Source organism: Sprattus sprattus (assembly GCF_963457725.1).
Source record: "Sprattus sprattus genome assembly, chromosome: 8".
NCBI lineage: Eukaryota > Metazoa > Chordata > Actinopteri > Clupeiformes > Clupeidae > Sprattus > Sprattus sprattus.
This window is the reverse complement of record NC_137927.1, coordinates 33,473,529-33,483,528: the sequence shown is the minus strand read 5'-3', so window position 1 is coordinate 33,483,528 and position 10,000 is coordinate 33,473,529. Positions and strand designations below refer to the sequence as shown.

The window sequence follows — 10,000 nt, the reverse complement described above, 5'->3', positions numbered from 1 at the left end:
GCAGCAGTTGCTCTGCTTGTAAAGTGTAAGGATGTTGAAGAGGTGCTCACTTAAGCACTTCATTTATGTGCACACTTAGAATAATGAAGTGAATATATTATAACATGCCATATTTGATACTGGCCATATACAAAGTAGAACTCGTATGTATCAGCCTTGTTCAATGCTTGCCTAGAAAGTAGACTGTAATTATTAATGCAGGGGAATGTTGAAGGATGAAGTCTACAGTCAGAGGCGTATTTAGTGAGCAGAACACCATCGTCTTCCTCCACACCTTCGTCAACTACTCCATTCACACCAGCCACATTGTCGTAGCAAATTAGCAGGGCTAATTATTGTCCATGTGGTTGTAAAAACTAGTAATCAGTTATTTTATAGTTTTGAGTCTTGTCTTTCCTACTTGGCCCTCATACAAACATATTTTTGTCTTATGTTCTTCAGTAGTCTTATAGTCTTCTCAGACCCACGTGTCCAGCTTGTGACAGTTTAAGAACTTTGGTCAAACGTTTAAAAGTACAAAAAAGCTGCTTCCTGCCTGAATTCTGCCAGTCGCTTCCTGTTAAGTTCCATGGCACCACACCGACTCACTCTGACTAATTCATCCTGCCCTGAGCTCTGGAGCCGTGCATCAGTCCATCAGCTTACATCATGCTGCATTAGGCCAGATTAGACCAGCAGAGACGACTCATTCAGACTGAGACACTGATGGAGAGTACTGGGCTATTAGTGGAGAGAATAAAATGGAGGTATTAAAGGGCTTAGCGGGAGAACAACACAGCATGTCAGACAAACATAGTGCTTTCCAACCATTCTTTCATTACAGAACAGTGGCGACTCTAATGGAAATGATAGGAGAGCTGTAGATATGGAGTAAACCTATGGAATGAGAAGATGGACTGGAGTCAGACAGGCTTATTTGTTTTGTGTATGTCAGAATGCATGGGCTTACACAACAACAGACTGCAGAATAAAATGTTATAAGGTATAAATGTTATAAGGTATTTTATATGGGGTGTGCAGAGCTAACTTGATATTGTCATTATCGGCAAGATCCTGGCAGGACAGCAACATTTTTAAATCCTGAAAACATAACAAAATATGTATGTTGCCATTTATTTGTGGTTAATCCAGTGGTGGTTTGAGTTCTTGGCTGTGAATCATTGAGTTGCAGGACAGGATGTTTGCAGTTGTCCCTTGGTAACGCTTACGTATATATATTAGACTACCAACTGAATACTATGGGATGAAGAGCAGAACTATACCTAGATAATATCCCAGAAGTAGGCTTACTATAGTGCTCTAAAGATAGATAATATCCCAGAAGTAGGCTTACTATAATGCTCTAACCCTAGATAATATCCCAGAAGAAGGCTTACTATAGTGCTCTAAAGATAGATAATATCCCAGAAGTAGGCTTACTATAGTGCTCTAAAGATAGATAATATCCCAGAGGAAGGCTTACTATAGTGCTCTAAAGATAGATAATATCCCAGAGGAAGGCTTACTATAGTGCTCTAAAGATAGATAATATCCCAGAGGAAGGCTTACTATAATGCTCTAAGGTTCCAGTTGCTTGACTAAATGTGGTTATGAACTTTAGTGATGTGATTGATATGTGTTGTTAATGCAGTTGTTCATGTTAACTATTACATATTATTCAATCAATTTGTTTACCAACTACCTAATCAATTTACTTATAGTACTTAATGAACACTTAAAAGTGCTAAATCTGACTGGCTGTTGGCTAGCGAGGTGAAAATGGAGCATTAAATTACTCCAGGAATTACCAAACACCGTGCATAGGCGTGTATTATGTCAAAACAGTTATCTCGTCACATTCGGTTGCTCTTTTAAGTTCATTTTGAAACATTTTAAACTAAAATTCTTACATAAAGCACCTTTAAAATAATACCTGTTGTAATTTTACCAACATCTGGTTCTGTTACCACTGGCATGTTTTTAATGGTATTAATAGATACTAATTCAGTACTAATTAGATGCATGTGTAATTCAGTACCGATTAGATGCATGTGTAATTCAGTACTTATTAGATGCATGTGTAATTCAGTACTAATTAGATGCATGTGTAATTCAGTACTTATAAGATGCATGTGTAATTCAGTACTTATTAGATGCATGTGTAATTCAGTACTAATTAGATGCATGTGTAATTCAGTACTCATTAGATGCATGTGTAATTCAGTACTACGTAGATGCATGTGTAATTCAGTACTTATTAGATGCATGTGTAATTCAGTACTTATTAGATGCATGTGTAATTCAGTACTTATAAGATGCATGTGTAATTCAGTACTTATTAGATGCATGTGTAATTCAGTACTAATTAGATGCATGTGTAATTCAGTACTTATTAGATGCATGTGTAATTCAATACTACGTAGATGCATGTGTAATTCAGTACTTATTAGATGCATGTGTAATTCAGTACCACTTAGATGCATGTGTAATTCAGTACTTATTAGATGCATGTGTAATTCAGTACCGATTAGATGCATGTGTAATTCAGTACCGATTAGATGCATGTGTAATTCAGTACTAATTAGATGCATGTGTAATTCAGTACTTATTAGATGCATGTGTAATTCAGTACCGATTAGATGCATGTGTAATTCAGTACTAATTAGATGCATGTGTAATTCAGTACTTATTAGATGCATGTGTAATTCAGTACTACTTAGATGCATGTGTAATTCAGTACTTATTAGATGCATGTGTAATTCAGTTCTAATTAGATGCATGTGTAATTCAGTACTTATTAGATGCATGTGTAATTCAGTACTTATTAGATGCATGTGTAATTCAGTACTACTTAGATGCATGTGTAATTCAGTACTGATTAGATGCATTTGTAATTCAGTACTGATTAGATGCATGTGTAATTCAGTACCGATTAGATGCATGTGTAATTCAGTACTTATTAGATGCATGTGTAATTCAGTACTTATTAGATGCATGTGTAATTCAGTACTTATTAGATGCATGTGTAATTCAGTACTAATTAGATGCATGTGTAATTCAGTACTAATTAGATGCATGTGTAATTCAGTACTTATTAGATGCATGTGTAATTCAGTACTAATTAGATGCATGTGTAATTCAGTACTTATTAGATGCATGTGTAATTCAGTACTAATTAGATGCATGTGTAATTCAGACCATTGTAGAGCAACAAACAAACAACATTGAAAAACAAAGACCAGAGATGAATTCTTACAGTGGAATCTGAAATGCACAAAGTGTGTGGCATCTTGAGACTCAGGGATGCAAGCTAATTAGTATTCTCTACAAATGCTGCCCAACAGTAAACCTAATCTTATCTCCCAAATCCAATCTGTCCCAGACAATAGTGCTGTCAGCACACAGATTCCAGATGCTCTGGGTGTGTGGGAATAATTCATAGAGTGGCGCCCATGGTACACTGCCCTCCGTGATGAAAGCCCCTCACACACGACTGCCAAGGGCATCTCAACATGACACCTTTATGACTGCAGTGAGGTGGCCCCTTTCATGCGGTATGACATGCAGACGCATTCAGTGCTAAATGATGTGTCGCATTTCAACTAATGTGTTCCATCAGCTGCACTCCTCAGAGGAGTTGGTAGATAACTCTGATAGCTGTGGTGGCACAGGCCTCACACACACACACACACACACACACACACACACACACACAGGCCTTTGTCTCTATTCAAAAGGTACTGCATTAATTTCTGCCTAGGTGGATTAGCAGTTATCTGTGCGAAGGTGGAGCAGTTTATTGTTTTCATTAAGGGTCCCTCCCCATGCAGTGTGCCATTACACTGTCTTGGTCAGGCACTGGCTAATGGCATTCTGCAGTCATGGCAGATTGACCTGAGAGTGGGGTGAGTAATGTGTGAGTAGGACTCTCGAACAGATACACACTCCAAGGTCAAGTAAGCAGAAGTTTCCAGAGGTTGAGAAGTTGACAGCAGCTAAGCTCATGTTTTCTGTATGTAGGTCCCTATTTGTTTTCCATTCCAAAGTCATCACTGTACAACACCTTAAAGGAGTTCTGTAAATGTCGGAAAGGAAATTAACCTTTCTGCAGTTTGAAAATAGTAATGGATGGTAGATGGACTGCATTGATATAGTGCTGTTCTACTCATAGAGCACTCAAAGCACTTTACAGGTTATTGCCTAAGACATCTACCTTTTCACACACACACTGATGGTGACGGCTACTATCTAAGACATCTACCTTTCCACACACACACTGATGGTGGAAGCTACTATCTAAGACATCTACCTTCTCACACACACACTGATGGTGGAAGCTTCTATCTAAGACATCTACCTTTCCACACACACACTGATGGTGGAGGCTACTATCTAAGGTGCCATCCTGCACTCTTTGGGGTTTCAGTGTCTTGCTTAAGAACACTTCGACACTTGGTGATGAGTCGTTGGGATCGAACTAGCAACCTTTCAACCAAATAGTTTCATTTCAAGAAGATGATCTATCTACTCCTCCACTGATTTTTGTCACATTTATATTTTTGTGTATAGATGATGAATTTAATCACCTGTGGTTTAATTTGCATCATAAAATTCACACTAGAATGGCTGTGGTTGGAAGTGTCCCTGCCATGGCGACAATATCCAAGTACTTTGTGATGGGTAGAGATAATTATTCTTGTTATGTTATTTCCTCATGTTACAGATTAATTGCAGCGTTGTAGTGTTTGCAGCGACCTGCTTAAACGTTACTATATTATAATGGAACAATATACTATATCAGTGTTCAATGGCCCTGCATGTTTCTGGAGTGATAACCGTGAAATTAAATGATATATGATGTGTTAGACAAGGACAAGCTATTATTGGTATTTTCTATACTGGTTCAGATTGTAGCGTGCAGTATGCATCCAGCATATGGTGATGGTGTACTGTTGAGTGCAGGAGATGAGACAGTCTTCCACAACTTTCACACTCTCGGCTGGGAGTGATAATGTGAAGTGATTGAATGTCTAACCTTCAGCTTACTGCTGCAAACAGTTTGTGTCACCTTCATGATAAGACAATCTTGTCAAAATCACACAGTGCCTCGCTCTGCAATTAAAGGCTGTAAACAGTGCAGTGTAACACAGAGCATAGTGTTACAAAAGTTGTGAAATTGCTTGGTTATCAGGATTTGCAGGGTTGAACGTCAGAATGTTTTTTGTCGTTGAAGCAGAGTTGATCTGGCAGTCACCCGTCCATCTTCCATATGCCACCGCTGTGTGTGGCCACAGTCATCTGAGAAGTTGTTAAGATGCTAAACGTAGGCTAATGTTGGCATTTCTTGCTAACCTCTGCAAGCTTCAGCATCTGTAGCAGTTCAAGCTTTCCTCTGGTTCACAGGCAACATTATTGTCAGAAATGTTTGACTTCTTGTTAATACAGCTTTACCTTACGGATATGTTATGCTCCTGATTACAAACCCCATGTGACTCATAGACGTGTTCTTTTCCTCAACTTAGTTTGAGATGCAGCATTAATAGTTATCACAGTGTACAGGTAGACAGCTTACATATGGGCCCACAGCAGCTTTAAATCCTCTGGCAGTGTTTAAGTAAGCAGTGTTTAAGAAGAGTCAGTTACCACCCGAGGAATTTAGACACTGGAGTTAACAGAAAGAGCTTGATGGCCATTATCTGCGTGACAACCTGATTAAAATCCATTAGGTTTGATGACTGTATTTATGCTAATTCGGTCATTACCATTATATCATCTACATTAGCATCATTGGCATTACATTATTTATTTATGTTTTTACAGCAAGCCCATTGAGATCCTCTGCTTTGTGTCCTAATTAGATCTGTTTCCTCAATTAGAAGTTTGATCTCCCTATGAGAGGATGGTTCACACACACACACATACACTCACACACTCACACACACACACACACACACACACACACACACACACACACACACACACACACACACACACACACACACACACACACACACACACACACACACACACTCACACACTAGGGTTCTATGTTGCTCCATCATGTTGTGAAATAAATGGCCGTATCAGGCATGAATAATTCGGATTAATTCCAGAATTGCGTCTCTTCGACGCTGCCTTTATTCATCCTCCATCTCCTTGACGCTGCCTTCTTTCATCCTCGGAATGAATTCATTTTTATTTGGACTGCCTCTGGGTCGTCATGGTTCCTGATGTGGGGAATAGGCCCATGGATGTTCAACAGCTCATGAAGATTGTTATTAGTTGTACTCGTGTGATTCTTAAAGATTAATTTGGGATCTTCTGCTGGCGTCATGTCACTCAGTGGTGAGGTTCAGAGAAGCATTACACACACACACACACACACACACACACACACACACACACACACAGCTCTTCTATCACACAAAGGTCACCTGGGCTTCCTCTGAGCTCCTCCGTCTCATTGGAGGATCTATCAGTGCGAGTACAGGTCCCCAAAGTGCCCCACTGGCGATCCCCCACCCTCTCCTTTCCTCCTCCCTTCTTTCCCCCACCCTCTCCTTTCCTCCTCCTGTGATCCCCCACCCTCTCCTTTCCTCTTCCCTTCTTTCCCCCACCCTCTCCTTTCCTCCTCCTGCGATCCCCCACCCTCTCCTTTCCTCCTCCTGTGATCCCCCATCCTCTCCTTTCCTCTTCCCTTCTTTCCCCCACCCTCTCCTTTCCTCCTCCTGCGATCCCCCACCCTCTCCTTTCCTCCTCCTGTGATCCCCCATCCTCTCCTTTCCTCTTCCCTTCTTTCCCCCACCCTCTCCTTTCCTCCTCCTGTGATCCCCCACCCTCTCCTTTCCTCTTCCCTTCTTTCCCCCACCCTCTCCTTTCCTCTTCCCTTCTTTCCCCCACCCTCTCCTTTCCTCCTCCTGTGATCCCCCATCCTCTCCTTTCCTCCTCCTGTGATCCCCCACCCTCTCCTTTCCTCCTCCTGTGATCCCCCACCCTCTCCTTTCCTCCTCCTGTGATCCCCCACCCTCTCCTTTCCTCTTCCCTTCTTTCCCCCACCCTCTCCTTTCCTCCTCCTGTGATCCCCCATCCTCTCCTTTCCTCCTCCTGTGATCCCCCACCCTCTCCTTTCCTCCTCCTGTGATCCCCCACCCTCTCCTTTCCTCCTCCTGTGATCCCCCACCCTCTCCTTTCCTCCTCCTGTGATCCCCCACCCTCTCCTTTCCTTCTCCCATCTCTTGCCTTTGCCTCCGCTTTTGCTGCTCTCTTCCCCTCCATCATCTCTCACAGGGCTGATGTGACGTGATCCTCTTCCCCTCCATCACACCTCACAGGGCTGATGTGACGTGATCCTCTTCCCCTCCATCATCTCTCACAGGGCTGATGTGACGTGATCCTCTTCCCCTCCATCATCTCTCACAGGGCTGATGTGAGGTGACAGATCAGGAGGGGAGAGTCTGTGCATCATCTGGGGACAGCGCTGTGCACTTACATGCTGACCTCTGGCCCAGAGAGAGCATATGGGGCAGGTTAAGGCCTCCCATTGGCCTAGAGAGAGCATATGGGGCAGGTTAAGCCCTCCCATTGGCCCAGAGAGAGCATATGGGGCAGGTTAAGCCCTCCCATTGGCCCAGAGAGAGCATATGGGGCAGGTTAAGGCCTCCCATTGGCCCAGAGAGAGCATATGGGGCAGGTTAAGCCCTCCCATTGGCCCAGAGAGAGCATATGGGGCAGGTTAAGCCCTCCCATTGGGCGGCTCAGGCAGGCTCTAGTCCTCTTCCTCACTGTCTCTCCTCTCCTCTCCATCAGACTCATGCCAGTAGCCTAGCCCAGCGTTGTGCTAATGGCTATAGAGTAGCCTAGCCCAGCGCTGTGCTAATGGCTATAGAGTAGCCTAGCCCAGCGCTGTGCTAATGGCTATAGAGTAGCCTAGCCCAGCGTTGTGCTAATGGCTATAGTATGATAATTATACAAGCAGATAGATTGAGTCAATATAATTGTAATTAATTTTAGACTGTGCAGTTAATTAGCGGGAGAGGCAATCAGGGTCTTCATTAGGACTTGATAGAAGTTTTCTAAAGAGAGGGCCCAGTCAAATAAATGGCTCTTGGCATAGTGGTGTACATTTGTTTATTTGTTCATTTGTTTCACTGTACTCTAATAAATGATGTGAGTGGAGCACATTCCATTTAAAACATCATCATTCATTGCTCTGGTTGTTGGTCTCATTATGCCGTTATGTATGTGTGTGTGTGTGTGTGTGTGTGTCTGTGTGTGTGTGTGTGTGTGTGTGTGTGTGTGTGCGTGTGTGTGTGTGTGTGTGTGTGTGTGTGTGTGTGCATGCGACTGCCTTAAAGTCTTTCTTTCCATTTAGCCTCTTTTTCTCACAGTTCCCTTTAAACCTTACAGTTGTGTATCACCTTTGTTTACATGCCTATGCTGACTGGCAGAACTTGAATAACAATGATGATAATCTTCAGGGGATTAGTCTTCAGTAAAAACCCTGTGTGTGTGTGTGTGTGTGTGTGTGTGTGTGTGTGTGTGTGTGTGTGTAGTCTTCAGTAAAAACCCTGCAGTCATTTCTCTGGATAGACCTTTCAGTCTTCTTATGTATGAACTGCAATAAACAGGGTTAAGGAGAAACTAGTTACATGTAACAGATTTATGTAATTAAATTACAAAATAAATGTAATTGTAATCTGTTACAGTTATGTGTAATATAACATGCACTCTGTTCCTTTGCATCTAGGCAGTATGCGCTTAAATTGTCTGGGATGTTTTTGAATGGTTCTTTTGTTTAGTTTTGCACCTCTCTACGTAACCGAAAGTAATCACATGTAATTAATTACACTACTTAAATAGGTAGATTACTAATGACATTTTAACAGGGTAGCAAGTAATCTGTAACCAATAACATTTCAAAAGTAATCATCCCAACCCTGGCAATAAAATAAAATTAAACATCTTTCCAATGCACAATAGCACATAATTTTAAAGACTTCCAATTTGGTGTGGATTTACTAGGAATGCGCCCTGTTTCAAAATGTGTGTTTATTTTAGAAACATGTTGTTGATCAAGTGATTGCAGTTGAAGGATAATGTTTTTTTTGACACCAGCTTTCATCAAGGTAATATGTGGTCCTTGTCAGTCTCCAACTTGCCTTGTGAAATTTCTACCCAATGAACAAAGACTTAAGTGATCTGACATTTATAACAGGGCAGACAATAAATGTTCAGATGCTACCTGGCAACTCCGCAGTCTTTAACCTTGCCTTGTCTTTTTGACATTTAACTTTTACACACTTTTAATTGGAAATACCAACTAAATTATGTTGATGTTAGCAATCAACAAACAATCATGATGGATTTGTGTGATGGATAAGAAATAATTCTTGACAAACTTTATGCATATGCAAACTGACAATGCTACCACTGCACAAAAAGATAAGTGATCTGACATTGTATTTCAGGGATCCTTCACTTCTAAAATACTGTGGAAATCTATCAATATACTGTAATCAGAAATCTAGAGAGATTAATAATTATAAAACTTATAATCAGTAGCTGTACAATAACTATATCTTATGCCCCAGTGATGAAATATGATCTTTTCTCATTGGCTGGCTGGTATCGGATATATCTGTTTATACCTAGTAAGTGCGTAGATCTGGTAAAAAAAAAAAAATCAATCACCATTCTATATCAGTATTCTGGACACCTCAAATGGTAATCATAACCATCAAAGTAAATAACGGTTTATTTTTGTATTTAACCTGATGTCACTTTGTGTACATTTAGGCTGAAACATATTTCGTAACAGTGGGCATTTGTAGAATGAAGCCTTCGAAGTGCCCTGATATGTAGGCTTAATCGTGCTCACAGATTTATCAGTGGCAGAGTGGGCTGCCGCTACATTTCTTTGTTGTGATCATCCCACAGCTCATTCAGAATGCATCTACTGAGCTTTGGTCTGCCCTTTAGTTTGGGTTGAAAACGAATAAGAATCGACTTACATTCCCTGCTT

The 10,000-nt window shown here is 41.2% G+C and overlaps 1 protein-coding gene across 1 annotated transcript in view; it reads left to right on the top strand.

Moving 5' to 3' along the window:
- Positions 1-10,000, top strand: part of LOC308369242 (protein kinase C-binding protein NELL1-like) — a gene marked incomplete at both ends in the record, with an annotated part of 169,134 nt that overhangs the window by 129,246 nt on the left and 29,888 nt on the right. The gene's annotated exons all lie outside the window — the stretch shown is intronic.